The following is a 17,504-nucleotide window of genomic DNA, read 5'->3' on the forward strand; positions in this document are numbered from 1 at the left end:
ATCTACCTATTTACTTATACTAATAAAAGAAAATAATTCTAAACACATGCATTCTAAGATTAATTCTCACTATCAAATTCCCGTCAAAATCAATAATCTTATATTGATGGAAAAGAAAAAAAAATCTTTCAATCTATAGTATTTATTATAAATTCAACATACCATATTAATTTGTTAATCTCCATTGATTGAATTATTAATGTCATAAATTATATTGTAAATACTTAAAACAAAAAAATAATATAATAATTACGTGTCATGAAAGACGTTTTATTTAAAATTAAAATGTATATAAAAGAGTTTATTTTTAAAGGGTACAATAACATTCAATTTTTGAGGCATTTAAGAAAACAATAATAATTTTTATTATTATTTTTTTATAAATATTCAATGTTTAATAAGTCTTAAAAATTAATATAAAAAGACTTAATTATCTTTTTTTATTTGTATTAAGCTATTCATTGTAATTTATGCATTAACTAATCCCGCATAATACACGGGTTTTTAAAGCTAGAAATGTATATAGAAAAAATGTATTACATCTAATTTTGTATCATTATACATAAATTGATTTTATTTATATCACAAAATGATTTTTTTTCAAAAAGAAAAATGAACTTAATAAAAAAATAATGCAAGTACAAAAACATACCCAAGAACACTCCATCTATATAAAATTTATAAAGTGTCTAGTTTAGGTTATGTTTTTACAGACCGCTTTTAGCACATCAATTCACAATTCACTCATCCATCTCATAAACTTTTACAGTTTTGTCCTTAAGTATGTCTACCCGTCGCCAACCCTGTCGTCCCTTCGGTAATTATGACCGTCGTTTGGTTGCCCATCACCAAAGAAATGCCCTTTGTGATCCAGAACCTTCTCACCCAAATCTAAGCCATTAATGCCAACAACTCATCATACTCAATTGTTAACCCCAACCACTTGTAACTACAAACAATTCACCACTACTAACCCACCCAAGTACCTAGGAGAAGATAATGTTATTAAACTCCTCTGATGGTTTGAGAGCATGGAGAATGTTTTCATCCATTGCAAGTGTCCCGACCACAAAAAGACTACCTTTGCTTCAAGCATCTTTGACCTAAGATCCCTAACCTGGTGGAATACCATCAAGAATACCCAATGAGCCGAAATCACTATGGCCTAGCCATGGGATAATCTAATGACCCTCACGAGAAAGGAGTTTTGTCCCAAACATGAACTTTAAAGACTTGAAACCGAGTTTTGGAATCTCAAACAAGACAACGGTTACAACTCCAGTTATGCAAACCGTTTCCATGAGTAGAGTTTGTTGACTCCCCACCTTGTTACACCACTTGATAGAGCCATTTCGGACTTACCATAACAATTCAAAGTGTCGTGCTTAGTGGTAACCCGTCCACCATTAAGAAACGCAATAACTATGCCTTAACCAACTCAATTCCCACACCAGCTCATGACCCTCAAACCCAAACCCAAAAGAAGTCCTACATCGGACCTCACTCTTTGTGTAGCACATGCAAGTTTTATGTCGCACCCCCACCATAGGGCCTAGGGGTATGACCACAAGTTGGTACATGTTTTGTAAATATATCAAAGTATATGTGGCAAAAGCGGAAGTCTTTTCATTAAATATTATATTCAAGAACTCAGAATTTGAAGACCCGATTTGTATTACAAAAGTGTTTTAAGCATAAATCAATTTAGGTGTAAATATCATATAAAACAACATAGGCATGAAAGACTAGATATTCTATCGAGCATCTAAGTGCGTTATTGTGACATCATTAATTGATTTATGTGTAGACACACTCTCTTCAGTGAAAAACACTGGTTGTTTTGGCGGAGGCAATGCAATTTTGTGATTCAACATCACAACTATAAGTGACATAGTTGGTCTATCTTCTGCATGATGTTGCACACATAACAAACCGATATGTATTGATCGTAGTATTTCAGAGTCAGCGCAAGCACTCCTTAATTCAGAACTAGCAAGCTCAAGGGACCTGTCTTTCTTATGAAGTCTCCATGCCTAAACAACGTCATCATTTGAGTACAATACAACAATCATAAATGCAAGCAATTCTTTCACTGTGAAACTTATGCTCAATGTTAAAGTCACAGTTTTATCTTCTTTTAGGGGCAAAGAAGAATATACATCTTTTTTACAATGAGAAAACCTGGCTTATAAAAGAAAAAATAAAAAAAAAATCAAAACGCAAGTTACATCATCAAATTAAATGGACTTTATTAGCCATTTTTACGTTCCGGTTCAAACTAATGAAATCCCACTCATTGGTTTAATTAGTTTCGTTGTCATTTTTCAAAGATATTCAAACGAGATTGAAATATTTCAAGAAATTAAAAAGGTTTCATTTGCTTGAACATGATGACTAGCTATATATTTTCTTTTATTGTACTTTTAGTCATATAATAAATTTTGTTTTACAATATTGGAAACAAGCTGATTAAACTTACATGTCCAAGAAGGTTATCATTGTGTTCTTCTTGAGAGAAGTCTCGGTTTTTCTTCCCACTCACTATTTCCAATAGCAAAACTCCAAAGCTGAATACATCTGATTTAGTTGAGAAAAGCCCATGCATTGTATATTCTGGAGCGATGTAACCACTGCAAAATTTTGTTATTTGATCAATTCAAATAAATGTACACATTATCAACATTTTACTTAGCATATAGTTCTAAAAAGCCCTTGTATGGAAGCAACAATTAGTCAAACTTCCCAAAATGAATATGGTTATCATATTTGGTTTTATTAGTTCTTACTAAGTTCCAACAACTTTGTTGGTATTGGCTTCAGTCTCATAGCCGATAAATCTTCTAGCAAGACCAAAGTCTGATATTTTAGGGTTTATGTCACCATCCAATAAAACATTTGAAACTTTTAAATCTCTATGAATAACCCGAAGCCGAGAATCTTGATGCAGATAAAGAAGCCCTCGAGCAACCCCATGGATAATATGGAACCTTTGGGGCCAATCAAGCGTTGACCTCGAACTTATGTAACGTCCTAAAATTTATAATGTTAAATAAAGAAAGTTACGTTTAGTGATTTCGCGTTATTAATTAATTAATGTCGAGTAAAGAACGGATCATGGACTTAGATTAATTAAGATGGGTTAAATGAGAATGGGCCTTAGGTCCATGGGCTTTAAGGGATATAAATATCCCCTAAACCAACCTAAAACCCTAAACCCTCATTTCATTTCCATCATAATCTCTACACACTCCAAACACACACACACACACCATAAACGAGCAAGATCCGAGAGAGAGTAAACGTTAGTTGGTATTAGATCTTATTACACGAGATCGATCTTATTACACGAGATCTAGAATGCATAAACAAGCTAACCAAGATCGAACGAGCGCTAAAGGTATGTTCTTGACCTTTAAAGTTTACGTAGTATTGAACGTTTTTACTCAAAGATCCAAGCTTTATAGTATATACGGGATATATATACGACCGAAAACGGTTAGGGAACGTAGTGGGTGATGTCGAACCATAACAAGGGTATTAAAATCGCCAAAATGCTTGATAAAAACCAAACCCGTAGCTGAACTGGGCAACTTCGCCTGCAAAAGCTTAACTTCGCCTTCAAAGCTTAACTTCGCCTACGGCCAAGTTCGCCTAATTGATAACTTCGCCTACGGCCAAGTTCGCCTAATTGATAACTTCGCCTAAGGCCAAGTTCGCCTAATTGATAACTTCGCCTACGGCCAAGTTCGCCTAATTAATAACTTCGCCTACGGCCAAGTTCGCCTAACTGATAACTTCGCCTAAAGCTAAGTTCGCTTAAGGTTTAACTTCGCCTAATGCTAAGTTCGCCTAAGGTTTAACTTCGCCTAAAGCTAAGTTCGCCTAAGGTTTAACTTCGCCTAAAGCTAAGTTCGCCTAAGGTTTAACTTCGCCTAAAGCTAAGTTCGCCTAAGGTTTAACTTCGCCTAAAGTCAAGTTCGATTAGAAAATAAATTAAAAACCTAATGAAAAATGTGTTAAGACAGTTAATGTAAATAAAATTTTTCCAAGCTGACCTGGCAGCTCGACCCCAGCCAGGGGCTCTGCCCCTTGGACCCTGCCAGGGGCGCTGCCCCCGGACCCCGTTCGTTGTGGGTCATATAAAGATAGAAATACAACATGAGTAGTAGTAGTTAATTGATACGTGTAAATATTATACAGTTAGCCGTGCACAGCTCAAGAAGGGAATAACTATTAACGGAGAGCGTAACAGGATTCAGGTGAGTTTCTAGCCCCATTTATGTGTTATGTTTTCGGGGCTGTGTGCATACTCAATATGTTTGTTAATACGCTTATCCTAAGAGATAAGTGTATGCCTTATGTGAATAATGTGAAATGTATGAATGATTGTTTGATGGTACGTGAACGATCTTCGGATATTGCACGTACTGTCAGGTTGTAACGCTATATATAAGGTAAGTAAGATATGTATGCTTATGTGTATGATCGTGATAAGTTAATAAAAGAAGGAAATGATGGTTGTATGGTTGTATGGTTACGAAAAGGGTACCGAGCCCTAATAATACTCGAGGTATGATGTATGGTTGTATGGTAACGAAGAGGGAATCGAACCCTACTAATATTCGAGAACTAGGGAACCGAACCCTACTAATATTCGAGAAAAGAAGGTACCGAGCCCTAATAATACTCGAGGAAAGAGGGTACCGAGCCCTAATAATACTCGAGGAAGGAGGGTACCGAGCCCTAATAATACTCGAGGAAGGAGGGTACCGAGCCTTAATAATACTCAAGGAATGTAGGGCGTAATGCTCTTTATAACGTAAGATATGAAAGTAAGTTAATACAAAAGAAAGTATGAAAGTATGAAAGTATGAATGAAAGAATATAAGTTTATGTGTATTGTATAGTGTATGATTAACCAGAACTCACTCAGCGTAGCTGACTTTTAGTATGCACGCAGGTGAGTAGGATGAGGCAGCTCGCTTGAGGAGACACGTGGCACTGAATAAGAGGCTGGCATCGAAAGACTCAAGACGTTTAAGTTTAATGTTTCGTTTATTTTGAAAGACAAAATGATGTTTTAAGACAAGACGTGTTTTGTTATGAAATGTTTTATGAAAGCTTTTATATTCCGCAAATGTTTTAATTAACTCTGATATTTAGAACTGCGTTTATGAGTAAATCCAACACGAAAGTAGGGCTACCGGTAACGGGGCCTTACAACTTACGTCTACAAAATTAACTATATGATTATTTTCTGCATAGTAATATATTATATGTTTGTGAAGAAACTAAAAGCATTACTAGATAAACTAATCAGCATCACAAACCATTAATGTAATTAGATATTTCAAATCTAAACGACAACACAGTTCTAGCAAAGCAAAAGAAAATAAATTATCAAAATATAGAAACATATATTGGCATTTGGAGAGTTGGAGTGTTGCACTTACTATCTAAAACTGCCTGCACATTTTATCTCAGCATTCTCATAGGATTATACGAATGCCGGTCATCAAAAGAATCGTTGATCAGAATGTTACTCCTTCATGCATTAAAATGAATACTAGATATGGAATTTTCGACCTACCCGTTTATCTATGAATATTGACAAATAAAAGAGTTACACAAGATCCACCGTTGTATAATTTCAATGCATAAAACCTAGTAAAATATTTTATGTTCAAAACCTCTGATTATTGTTGAAAGTATATAATGTTTGTATCATATATGGGACACTAATCATTCAGTAAAATTTAATAGTCTAGGATAAATAAACAAATTTTGCGCTATCCAACTGCACCCAGACAACCAATACCATTAATTTGGGCCTCTTTTGCTACCACTATAGAATACTAAAATGAGCAACTAACAGATGGTTTTCAAAAAATTCAAACACCATGGTTCACATGAAATGCACCAACTTTAGTACATCTAATGATATAGCATAGCTAATTTCATGGGAAGAGAGAGTCGAACCAAATATAGTTAAATCCAAACTTTTGTTTGCCATGTATTCATAAATCAGCATTGTTTCGTCTCCTTGAATGCAGTATCCTAAAAGCTTCACAAGATTTCGATGCTGAAGTTTGGCGATACATCTAACTTCGTTCTTGAACTCATCAAGCATGGGCGGATCTATGTATATAAGTACGGGCTCACGGGAACCCACTGAGTTTCGGATTTCACATAGAAAGCCTACATAAAATATGAAAGTGAACCCACATATAAATGATAAGTGAACCTATAAACAAATTGAAACTTTGGTTCAGTGGGAAACACCCTGGTTTCTTATTGTGAAAATCCGGGTTCGAGTCCCACTCTTTGCCTTTTTTATGATTTTTGTCTATCATTTTATTTTATTATATTCTTCCGCCTGTCTTTTAAGTTAGAATGTTAGTTAATCAAGGGTGTGACTGTAACATAGAAAGCAAGGGGTAACATTGTCATAATAATAAGTTGGTTGTATCCATACAGTTCTTCCATAATTTTGTGGATGGTATTAGAAAAATATTTATTTGAATAGGATTTAATTGTTTGTTAAATAGTATATGTTGCCATATCAAGTGGTGACTGTATTTTGTTTGTTATCTTTATTAGTTGCTATATCGAGTAACGAGACCGTAATGATATCGTAAGTTGTAAGAGACGAAAACTTCATTTCCGCTGTAACACGAGGTTTAACTTTGCTAGTTTGTTTTAAGTAGGCGTTTAACATTGTTTAAATTTGAAAAAACCATTGTATTTTTATTATGTATTTTGTAATAGTTTAAGGGTGATGATTGTTCTTTTAAATGTGTTGTATTTTTATTACGTGACAACTGACAAATCTTGTCGAACCGACCCGAACTATCAAACCAAACCGAACAGTAAACCCATCGAAAAAAAATCCTGGATCCGCCACTGTTATCAAACCCTTGTCTTGAAGATTTTGACAATCGTTTCACAGCGATTTCTTGACCATCCTACAACACACCCTGAATTATTCCAAACAATTATTATTATTTTATTCAAATATTGCTAAAGACTTCTCTCTATTCACTAATTCCAATTATGATATGTGCCCCACTTAATTAGTTGTTGAGCTAGAGTTATATAAGTGGAAAAATATATATCGGGACAAATCATAATTAATAAGTGTTTGTCAAAAATCAATCAAGTCTTTGAAATGTTTATCACTAATTTCTAAATATATATTTTATATACCTTGTAGACTGGACCAAAGCCACCTTCTCCAAGCTTATTAGTAACTGAAAAGTTACTAGTAGACTTAGCGATCCTGGATAGGCTAAAAGATGGTAAATCGACATCTTCGTTTAGACCATCACCAACAGAATCTTCATTAAGGTCATGCACTGAGTCACATATGAAGTGAGTTTTGAAATTATTAATAAAGAAAAAAGAAAATCATATAATAAATCTGGATTGACATTTGGAAACCTGTCTTATTCATTGTACTTCAAGACATACAATTTTGAAGCACAATTTAGAAATTGAACATGTTAATCGTATATATGAGTTCATATGAAATTCGTTAATTAAAAGTGTTATATTGTTGGTTTTGGTGCGGTTCTACACAAATACTTTGTCTGAATTTATTGTAAAATAAAATTATGTCATTTTAATGAAATATTAATGATGAGGTTTTATGCATATAAATACAGGTAATTCTAATGACTATTTAGCTAGTCCTTTCATATAAGACCTTTCTTCATCTTTCTTGTGTACACCGCAAGCATTAGACCTATGAGAACCAAACATATTGAGCTTGGCACTATAATCATTTTCTTCTTCTTGTTGGAAGCAGAACCATGAGCTGCAAAATCTTAGACACAAAGAAAAATATATATAATATAAACTTAATTACACGAATAAGCATGGAACTAATGAAAGGAATAAAAACATACAGATATAAAAGTATAACCTTTAGTTTGTGTGTTATAGTTTTGATGTATTCTAAACTACATTTATTTTTTGAAAAAAGAAAAGTCATAACAGCATATCACAACATATAGTATTCGATAAGAACTTTAACTTGTTCCCTTGACCGCATTTCATATGTCCCGCAAGAATTAATTTCAAGTTTTAGTATTGTTCGATAAGAACTGCCAATCTTTCTCGAAATTTTGGAGGTGACAACAAAAAGAAATCATTTGAAAGAAAGTGACTCATTCATGCTTACTTGCTAATTCAGTAAGGGCCATTTTAATGTAAAGATCTTGGGTCTCGTCCCATTCTCGAATGTCCATTATACCGTCAAACCATAGTAAACATCCACTTCCTGAAATATCTGACTTCGCATAAGCGGTACAGGAACAGTTCCTCCTGCACTCCATCTCACATTCCTCTAGATTCAAATTTGAATCATACTGTGAACTTCGGGTGTCCGGGAGTTTCACACCTGAAACTCTTTTAAACCCAATCGCTTTCCCATTCCCACATTCTATAGGAGTTATCGGTACACATCCACTTGACCAGTCAGCCGCATTCCAATCATCAGGCTGTTTGGGCACAAAACCTTCTATACAACTACAAATAGGGAAGTTTCTGTTGTTACAGGTTCCATATGGACCGCATAGTCCATATGGTGAACAAGTATCAGTGGGTGCTATAGCCAGAATCGAAAGCCAGCTTTGGATGCGGTCAACCCAAATCATGCGTGTGACAACACCGTCAGGGTTCAAATACATCCGCAAAACAACTGAACTATCAACTTCTTCAATTCCATAATATATCTCCTGCTCATTAAACACAAACTTAATTGCTGATGGATTTTCTCTCAAACTTGGCATGCCATTAAACCTAACCCCATTCCATGGTCCAAACCTCGTGCGGAAATTAGAACCCTGTTTCTGAAATATCTGTGGAAAGCCATTTGTATCCATCAATATTACATACTGACCTGGAGAAGGATCATCAAGGCTCTTCCATGATGTAAATTGCCTGTCTATACCTGTAATCAAGTCCTTACCGATTTTCATACCCGGGAGATAAGTGTCTCCAGGGTAATCAAAACTTTGCCACAAAATCCTACTTTCTTCCCGTATAACAAGATTTCCATTATCTAAAAGCTGTGCTATAGGATTACTAATATCACTTAAATATTTAGAAGAAGATGACCAGATAGTGGAATTCGCATTACCAAAAGAAACAAGTTGCAGGATCCCATTGCTACTGAGTTTGAGGATGCTTGAAGCAGTGTTTACTGGTTTCTCTCTATTTGCAACCCATACAACGGTGCCATTAGAAACCTTTTTGTACCAAATTCCCAAATATCGGTTCTTGCCGAGGCTGAAAAATCCCAGTTCAAACATTCCACCAGATGAAACAATGGTGTCACCATCCCTAATGTGTTCGCTTTGGGATAACGTGTCTACTGCATTAGAACTTAATAGCATAGAACATGAAGCACAAAAGATAAACAAAAGTATGGCAAGACCCTCCATTAAGGTGTTCTTCCCTCTTTCAAAGATCATCTAGTTATTCAGCTTTCAAAAATTTATTCATTTGCCTTGCAAGACGGTGCATCTGCCATTTGTTTTCAACACTGGACTGTTTCAAAAGTCATCTAGAGGTCTTTTGTTTCACATGGATCCGTTGAATTGTCATCACTTATTCTTTCCTATTTTCTTCTTTGTCTGTTGTTAGTTTTTATATGTTAGGAAAATCGGATTCTATTAATCCCATATTTTTTTAATTTAGTCGATAATATACCTCAGAAATTGTTGTCAATTGTCTCACCTTTCATACTAGTTTTTCCTGTTCGGTCATCATACGTGCGTCCTTAAAGCATCCACAATGGTAAAATGTTGTATTTGTTTCAAACCGACATCTCAGCATGCCAAATCAGATTTTAAATTAACCAACCTCCAAAATATTTATCTCTCCTCTGGTAGATAATAAATAGTTCTTGTTTCAAACCACCACCTCCTCATCCGCCTACTATCTATTTTTCCATTAATGTTATCAATATATTCATTTATATCTTTATAAAAATACATAAAATTAATAAAAAGTTGATTGAATTTATATATAACTTTCCTGTATTCATTTAGTTAAAAAAAATTCAATTAATTTCTATCCTGTCTAATTATTGTAACAAAATGTGATTATTATATAATTGAAAATTAAAATTTATATATATTTATTTCCTTTGTTCTTTGATTCTTTATATTTATAATAAATCCAAAGCAATAATCTTAACCCTCAATTTCTTATCACCCACCCACCTACCTCCATCATTCTGTCTTCTTTCTTTTATTTCTTATCACCCATTCATCTTGTTCTATCTTCTTCTTTCTTTCACCCACTCACCCCCCTTCTTAGGTAACATGAAAACATATGCATTTGATGTTGAATTCAACATATTAATGAACCATGTTGGGGATTTGGATGATGGAAATTAATTTGAGTGGGTGTGTTTGGTTGTTAAAGTGGGCCACGCCGTACACCTCCGAAGTGTTCCGAATTCACGGCAATAGTGGTAGGGGGATCGCTGACCCTGTGAAATGTTTTTTTAGTGGTATATATATATATGTTAAAATTCTGATCGACCTCTGTGAAATTTTGACATCGACCCTGTGGATTTGAGAATGACCACTAACTGAGAGAACTTGAGATGAAAACATTAGAGTAAACCAACCATATTTTCCGATAGCCGGCGCGTATAAGTATTCTCGTGTTGCAGTTAAAGAAGAAAAGAAATAAGAGACCTAATTTAACATTTTAATGACATGATGAGCCTTTATTAACTCTCTTTCACAACCCATTGTTTTACCAAAATTTAATAGGACATTTGAAAATAAAGATAAAGTTAGCAAAACATTTATTTGTGCACATTATTTATTTCTTAGTTAGCAAACCTAATATATAATAAAAATTAGTACGTTTTTTTCCCAAAATTTCTTGCCCGTGTATTTCGTATATGATTAATTAACTTTCAATAAGCTCTTGTTTTGTTTTTATATTTTATTAATATATGAATATCAAACACGATGATATTATGACTAGATACCAAAAATTAAGAACCGTAAAAAACAACTATAAATATTTGTATTTTAATTATGCATAAGACGTATCATGTATTTTTTTTATTTTTTTGATTATATGGTAATATGATATTTTGGTTGATTTTTTTTTAATATGATCCCGTCCCATTTGACCCGACTTAAACGACCAAACCGGATCAAAAAATTATTTAGATACCAATTTGACTTGACCCGTACAACCGAACTGGACCGCAGAAAAATTTATATAGCGATAAGCAACTAAGTACCGACCCGAAAGTTTTCCGACCCCTACAAGAAAATTTTCTGGATCCGCAACTGATTCACGGACGGTTTCTCTTCTCTCTTTTTCATCTGGTCATCTCCATGGGTTTCGTTTCCGAATTCAAACACTAGCCACATAAGCACCATTGAATGCTCTTAACTATGAAATGTTTTTTTGTGTGTATGTCATTTTCGTCGTAGATAAGCAAGGATGTTTAGGCTACAAGATTTTTTCTTATTTCATATTTAACGTGCATTTAGTTATTCACTGCATGTATGTTTGACACGAGTAAAGAAAATTGAGTTTTCAATAGACGTGTTAGACTTATTCTAGGGGACGACCAGGGTCAATGAAGATGATTGACAAGAACCCATTAATTATTGGTATAGGAAAAGAGATGGAACATTATAAGAACCTAGAATTTAGCTTCAAGCATGCAGAACTTAGAACACATATTTGTTTTTTATGTCTTTATAACGACAAATTTATTTTAATTCTTGTCATTTGTGGGACCTAAATTCAAGACCTCACAAATGTATTTGTTAAAAAATAGAAAATTATTATTGCAACCTTAGTTAAATAATTTTAATGAGAATTAAAATAGAAATTACTGCACAAAACACACATTGCATAGAAAAAAAAGAAGAAGGCACGATAGAAAAGAAAATACTATATGAAAATTAAATGAATAGTGATGTAACTTTATTAGGCTCGTATTATTCAAATAATCTTTAGCAAAACTTAAGGTTTTGATTTCCAATTGCTGTGAAGGATAACTGGTTTGATTTCCAATTGCTGAGGAAAAAAAAGAAGAAGAAGAGTGATACTTGATGGCTAGAATAGTCTAAGCTAAAGATCAAATCAATGCTATTTTCTTAACACCAAAGTTTCGTTGAAATGAGAACCAGAAAGATGATGGGAAACTTGTTTTTTGGTTGAATAGTTTTTCATAATCTCATTAAACCAATATTTTCTAAATATATAAGGATAAATACAAAGACGGGCATCACAATAATACTTGATTACATAAATACAATGGGACAACCATATGAATACATAAGCTATAGAGTAGGTGCTCTATTGAGCCTCTAAGACCGTTATTGTGACATTATTATTTGAATTATCGGCCGGGGTTGTTGAAAGAGCGTTTGTTTCAGTCAAACTCACCTTAGTGAAAAACGCAGGTTGTTTTGGTGGAGGCAATGTACTCTCATTATCCAACATAACGACTACAGATGACATAGTTGGTCTATCTTCTGCGTGATGTTGCACACATAACAAACCAATATGTATTGATCAGATTATTTCAGAGTCGGCGCATGTTTCCCTTAACTGGGAACTAGCATGCTCAATGGATCGGTCTTCTTTATAAAGTCTCCATGCCTATTCAATATCACTATTAGCGTACAATACATGCATAAATATAAAGAATTCTTTCAAAAACAAGTTAAACTTGGTTCATGTTGAAAGATCACTTTTGCCCAGCCATTTAACTTTAGGGACAAAGACCGGGGGTATTTTTTTTTAAATCAAGTGAATAAGTGGATTAGGCTTACATGTCCAAGAAGGCTATCACCGTGTTGTTCGTGAGAGAACCCTCTGTTTTTCTGCCCACTCACTATTTCCAACACCAAAACTCCAAAGCTGAATACATCCGATTGAGTTGAGAAAAGCCCATGAACTGCATATTCTGGAGCGATGTAACCACTGCAAATTAATTAACAAGTTAAAGGATGGTTACAAATATACACCGTGTCACCACTGTGCAAATATAACAACATGTTACTCTGAGCCACATAGTTCTAGAGAAGTGTTTAACTATTTATTAAATAAATAAGAACTCCTTTTATGGACCCAAATTGGCATAATTATGGATGTGACATTAGGAAAACAGATAATAGATATTTGAAAACTTCCCAAAATAAAAATGATTACAGTTATGGGACAGAGGATATAACAAAATGGCATTAAAATATGTGGTTTTATTAGTTCTTACTAAGTTCCAACCACTTTGTTGGTATTGACTTCAGTCTCATAGCCTTTAAATCTTCTAGCAAGACCAAAGTCTGATATTTTGGAATTCATGTCATCATCCAACAAAATATTTGCGGCTTTCAAATCTCTATGAATGACCCGAAGCCGAGAATCTTGATGCAGATAAAGAAGCCCATGAGCAGTCCCAAGGATAATGTGAAACCGTTTGGGCCAATCAAGCATTGAACTTCGACTTATGTCTACAAAAGTCAACTATTTGGTTAGCTCTGCATAGTAACTCAATGCGTCTAACAGGTAAAATTAAAAAAGATAAACATAAAATATTATGGTTCACACAAAAACACATCAATTTTTGTGAGATTATATAGTAAATATCATGGAAAGAGAATCGGACCGAATATAGTTAAATCCAAACTTTTGTTGGCCATGTATTCATAAATCAGCATTGTTTCGTCTCCTTGAATGCAGTATCCTAAAAGCTTCACGAGATTTCGATGCTGAAGTTTAGCGATACATCTAACTTCGTTCTTGAACTCATCAAGACCTTGTCTTGAAGATTTTGACAATCGCTTCACTGCTATTTCCCGACCATCCCCCAACACACCCTGGAGTTTTCCAAAGATTTTGCATTATTTAATTTTTCCAGAATATATTATTAACTTTTTCAGTCTATTAGTTTGGTTACCATGTCAAATATTGTTTTTGAGCAACAATTCCCAAATCTCTATGCTACAATGTGCACTCTTATTTGGAAATTAATGAGAAGTTTATATGACTAGTTGGCACTCTTATTTGGAGCAATTAGAAAAGAGGAAACATTGCAGAAAGTCACAAACTTCAAAAAATGAGTTATGGTCGGAGTTACATAAAAGCTCATAACTAACAGACGGAAATCTCTAAACGAGTTTGACCCAACCGTCATACCTGAATTCCTTAATATACAGACCCTATTTCGTCAATCATGATTTGTCTCCATTTCGTCAATATTTAATTAGCAGAATTCACTTGTCTAGTTATGGTTTCAATATCAAGTTTTAGCTAAATTTGAAAAATCTCAATAAAAGGGCGCCTCCTATTACAGTTAATTCGTTCAGTTTTTATCCGTGTTTATTGAGAATTTATCTATGCGTTTATTTTTTCTTTCAGTATGTATCAGAAAAGTAAATATTGGATTAATCCTAAATACTCTATACAAAGTTAATCACCAATTCAGAAGGATTGTTACCTTGTAGACTGAACCAAAGCCTCCTTGTCCAAGCTTATTGGTGATGGTAAAGTTGCTTGTAGACTTAGCAATTGTAGACAAGCTAAAAGATGGTAAATCAATATCTTCTTTCGGACCATCATAAACTGAATCTTCATTGAGGTCTGGTACCGAGTCACATAAAAAGATAAATATGAAATTGTTATAACCAGAGACAAACATTTGAAACAATCAAGCACTAAGTTTGGAAAGCAGACTATAGATTGTACATCAAGACATACAGTTTTGAAGCACAATATAGACAACTGATCGATTAACAAATCTTGTTTTAACCTATAGAAAAAGAAAAGGGAGAGAACAAAATTTCCAGTTTGGATAATGAGTAAAAAGTGTCTACAAACATTAAGCTATTTCAATATTAATGCCTTTTCTAATGATATTAATAAGGAGGTGTTATGCATTTAAAACATTTTCAGGCTAATTTTTTCAATATGACCAATACCTTGGCACCACTAGCAAAAAAACACACATTTGCCATACCTTGCCTTTTCATGTATGTCCTTTTCTTCTTGATTCTTAGGTACACCACAAGAGTTAGACCTACCACAAGCATACATATTGCGGTTGACACGCCCGCTATAATTATGGTTTCCTTTTTGTTGGAAGACGAGTCACGGGTTGCAAGACCTTGAATACACAAAGAAGAGTAAAAAATTACATAACTAAATAGTATTATTAATTGTTAATACATGTTTGCCCTCATTGATTGCCTAATGTGAATAATACCAAGCAAAAAATGAAAAAAGAAAGTTGTTAAAAGAGACCAAATGAATAAAGGTTACTTACTAGTTAATTCAGATCTGGCCATTCTAATGTAAAGATCTTGAGTCTCATTGTATTCTCTAACATCCACAAGCTCATTAAACCAAAGCAAGCATCCACTTCCACCATTTCTAATATCCAAATTTGCATATGCGGTACAAGAGCAATTTCTCCTGCATTCGTTCTCACAATCCTCAAGATTCATACTAAAATTGTACCACGAGCTTCGGGTATCTGGGAATTTCACACCTGAAACTCTTCTAAACCCATTCTCACTCTCATTCCCACAATCGAAAGGAGTTCTCGGAACACACCATTCCTCTGGGCGTTTGGGCTCAAAACCTCCCAAACAACTACAAATAGGGAAGTTTTGAGTGTTACACGTTCCATATGGACCGCATAGCCTATATTGCGAACAACTATCTGTTGGTGCTACAACCAAAAATGTAAACCAATTTTGGGTGAGGTCAACCCAATTCATTCGTGTCATACCACCTTCAGGGTTGATATATATCCTTGAAACAACCGCACTATCAACTTCGATCTTATAATATATCTCCTTCTCGTTGATAACAAATTCGTTTACTGCTGTGGGGTTTTGTATCAAACTAGGCATGCCATTGAACCTGACCCCGTTCCATGGTCCAAACCGCGTGTGGAAAACAGAACCCCGTTTCTGAAATATCTGTGGAAAGCCATTTGTATCCATCGATATTACATACTGACCCGGAGAAGGATCATCAAGGCTCTTCCATGATGTAAACTGCCTGTCTATGCCTGTAATCAAGTCTTTACCGATTTTCATACCCGGGAGATACGTGTCTCCAGGATAATCAAAACTTTGCCATAAAGTCCTATTTTCTTCCCTTATAACAAGATTTCCATTATCTAAAAGTTGTGCCATAGGATTGCTAATATTGTTTGCATATATAAAAGAAGATGACCAGATAGTGGTATTTGTATTACCAAGAGATGTTCGAGGATCCCATTGCTACTGACTTTGAGGACGCCTGAAGTAGAGTTGAGAGGTGTATCTCTATTTGCAACCCAGACAACGGTGCCATTCGAGACGTTTTTGTACCATATTCCCAAATATCGGTTGTTGGAGTTACCGGGGCTGAAAAATCCCAGTTCAAACATTCCTCCAGTTGAAACAATGGTGTCACCATCCCTGATCAGTTCATTTGGGGACAAAGAGTCTGTTGAAATAGCGGTTGTTAATATATAGCTTAAAGCAACAGAGAATAACAAAAGTATGGTAAGACCCTTCATTAACGTATTCTTCACCAGAAAACTAGTTGTTAAGCTTTCAAAAACTTATTCATTTGGCATTGAACCAGGAAATATCTGCCATTTGATATTCAACATGGGACCATTTTAAAAGTCTAGTAATTGACTAATTTGGCAAGTAACAACGGAATATTCTACTAAAGGACAATTGTTTCACATGAGGCGTTGAATATTAATCACTTATTGTTTTCTACGTTACTGTGTTTGTGATTTGATATTCATCGTTGAAAATTTATCAATTTATAAAACTTTTGTCAGTTGCTATTAACATTTAGTTGGACGTTCTGATAACTCTTGGATGATCTTGATTTGAACATGGTTCCGCAATGAACCAACATGGCTCTCATACCAACTAGGCCCAAGAGATCATTGAATCAATCATCATAACAAGAATATTAAACGAATAACAAAGAAAATAGATTAAGTATAAAAACACAAACTTGAATTGATCAATTGACAATCAGTGAAAGTTTAGTTGGTGATCATCAGTTTTTATATTGCCAATGAACAGATCGACGTGTCGATTCGCCAATCAACACTATCATAATCTAAAGGGATACTGGTTTTTAATACTCTCAACTTTCACCTATTGGTTAATATTTCGATTTGTTACCCACCACTCCCAACTTTCACTCTATTTGTTTCTGGCGCTCCCGAACTTAACGGACCCTAACTCCGTTAGTTTTTTTGCTGACGTGGCCAGAAACAAATAGAGTGAAAGTTGAGAGTGGTGGGTAACAAATCGAAAGTTGGGAGTGATATTAACCAACGGGTGAAAGTTAAGAGTATTAAAAACCAACATCCCTAATCTAAACGATGCCTTTTAAACGATGTAGTATAATCAGTTTCTAGCTTATCAGTACATATTAGATACTAGCCCTGTGACACTTTACAAATACATAAATGGCACAACCTAAATTTT

The 17,504-nt window shown here is 34.4% G+C and overlaps 1 pseudogene across 1 annotated transcript; it reads right to left on the reverse strand.

Annotated features, from left to right (window-relative positions):
* Positions 1-1,754: 1,754 nt before the first annotated feature.
* Positions 1,755-16,613, reverse strand: LOC143581541 (uncharacterized; annotated as a pseudogene). Its single transcript, XR_013143849.1, has 16 exons — positions 15,317-16,613; positions 15,011-15,157; positions 14,492-14,634; positions 13,661-13,871; positions 13,268-13,505; positions 12,828-12,978; positions 12,352-12,654; positions 8,183-9,476; positions 7,706-7,825; positions 7,207-7,355; positions 6,905-6,977; positions 5,980-6,138; positions 5,464-5,479; positions 2,787-3,011; positions 2,480-2,630; positions 1,755-2,033 (listed from the first exon to the last, which is right to left on the reverse strand). The product of XR_013143849.1 is annotated as an uncharacterized LOC143581541 (transcript).
* Between the last annotated feature and the right edge of the window lie 891 nt (positions 16,614-17,504).

Source organism: Bidens hawaiensis, unplaced genomic scaffold, assembly GCF_021521415.1.
Source record: "Bidens hawaiensis isolate Kalapana, Puna unplaced genomic scaffold, B.hawaiensis_p1.1 tig00001511_1, whole genome shotgun sequence".
Classification (NCBI taxonomy): Eukaryota; Viridiplantae; Streptophyta; class Magnoliopsida; order Asterales; family Asteraceae; genus Bidens; species Bidens hawaiensis.